The sequence below is a fragment of the Dipodomys spectabilis genome, unplaced genomic scaffold (assembly GCF_019054845.1).
Source record: "Dipodomys spectabilis isolate Male_0828 unplaced genomic scaffold, ASM1905484v1 ptg000491l, whole genome shotgun sequence".
Lineage (NCBI taxonomy): Eukaryota > Metazoa > Chordata > Mammalia > Rodentia > Heteromyidae > Dipodomys > Dipodomys spectabilis.
The window spans coordinates 185,391-186,227 of NW_024871168.1; the positions used below are offsets into that span (position 1 = coordinate 185,391).

The 837-nt window shown below is 27.2% G+C and overlaps 1 pseudogene; it reads left to right on the top strand.

Moving 5' to 3' along the window:
- The first annotated feature begins 228 nt into the window (after positions 1 to 228).
- Positions 229 to 325, top strand: LOC122098758 (annotated as a pseudogene).
- The last annotated feature ends 512 nt before the right edge of the window (positions 326 to 837 follow it).

An 837-nucleotide genomic window follows, 5' to 3' on the forward strand; every position in this document is an offset into this window, starting at 1 on the left:
TAAATTATTGAAAATATGATCAAATTCCAAATGAAAAAGACTTAAAATTGTCATTGATAAAAAAATGCAAATGTGAGCAATCTGCTGAACAATATAAATTTTTTCACTATTCACAGAATTTTAGGGAAATAAGATCAATAGCATTGTTAGGAACAATAAGGTTTCCTTCTTACAAGTAGGCACCCATGGATATACGCCTGTATAAAGATTTCATCATTAGGATACTACAAGCTTCCGCAGCAGGTCTACCTAAATTACAATACAGAGATTAACATGGCACTTGCACAAGGATGATATGAAAATTTGTGAAGTATTCCGTAGTTTTCATTCTTCAGATGCAAGAAATGAAAAACAGTTATTAAAAAGTTGATTACAAAATAACCAGTGTAACAACACATGTAATTCATATTATTAAATTTAGTTTGACATCAGTGTATTAAATCTTCACCTCAGAAAGACGTTTACATAGCATAACCTTTACAAAACTTTTGAAATTAGACAACATTGTCATTTTATCCCAAAGAAAAATAATATTAGGACCTAGGAAAAAAAAGGAATCTTAAAATGTTTCTATGGAATACAATCTGAAAGGACACATTAATGAACCTATATATTATAAAATAATATAGAATTCAAAGTATATCTAGGAGAGAATAAAATAAATTATGAACATTATACAAACATAGAATATAGAGTATTTTAAAATATTCTTTTTCAGACAAGCACCAGAAATACTTTAGTTTCTGTACTACTCATTTCAACAGATAAGTTAAAATTATTTCTGATTTAAAAATCACAAACTCTGCAGAAATCATTATACATGTATACAAAAACTCT